This window comes from Charadrius vociferus, unplaced genomic scaffold, assembly GCF_000708025.1.
Source record: "Charadrius vociferus isolate BGI_N301 unplaced genomic scaffold, ASM70802v2 scaffold433, whole genome shotgun sequence".
NCBI classification, from domain to species: domain Eukaryota; kingdom Metazoa; phylum Chordata; class Aves; order Charadriiformes; family Charadriidae; genus Charadrius; species Charadrius vociferus.
The window spans coordinates 3197161-3198076 of record NW_009647846.1 but is presented as its reverse complement, the minus strand read 5'-3'; positions in this window follow the sequence as shown (position 1 = coordinate 3198076).

Sequence of the window (916 nt, the reverse complement as noted above, 5' to 3'; positions counted from 1 at the left end):
CCCCCCTCTTTTTTAAAATCCAAGACTTCTAGTTTTGGATAAAGGGCTTGTCTCATTCTTTGATTTACTAAGAGCCAAATCTGCTCTCTTTTTCTAGAAAGGGTTGTTAATAATGACATGTAAGGGAAGCAGGGAGGCTTGTTTGCTTGCTTTGGGCTGTTTGCTCAGTTTCTTCCCTGAAGCTTTCACATGCATTCACCACCCCAAGGGCACCCTCGCGAGATGTGCGCGGCAGAAAGGAGAAAGCGCGGCTGGCAGCTCTGTGTTCGAGATGCCCTGAGGAGAAGGACTTGGGGGTGCTGGGGGGTGACAAGCTGGACATGAGTTGGCAGTGTGTTCTGACGGAGCCCCTCTGCTGGGAGGACAGGCTGGGAGAGTTGGGGGGGTTCAGCCTGGAGAAGAGAAGGCGAAAAAGGGGAGACCTCAGAGCCCCTTCCAGTGCCTAAAGGGGCTCCAGGAGAGCTGGGGGGGTCTCTGGGTCAGGGAGGGGAGTGATGGGATGAGGGGGAATGGTTTTAAACTGAAAGAGGGGAGACTGAGATGAGATCTGAGGAAGAACTTTCCTGTGAGGGCGGTGATCCCCTGGGGCAGGTTGCCCCGAGAAGCTGTGGCTGCCCCATCCCTGGAGGTGTTCAAGGCCAGGTTGGACGGGGCTTGGAGCAACCTGGGCTGGGGGGAGGTGGCCCTGCCCACGGCAGGGGATTTTGGACTTGATGGCCTTTAAGGGTCCCTTCCAACCCAAACTATTCTATGATTCCGTGCTTCAGCCCGTTGTTCTTGTATCTCCTTGGCTGTTTAAGCTGAATAGTGTCACTGTCGGGACCCGCTGCAGCCTTGGCCTGGATTCAGCCATGGTGAGATGGATGCCCCTCTGGCAGCACATCCCTCATTTCCCTCTGCCCCTGCCGCTGAACCA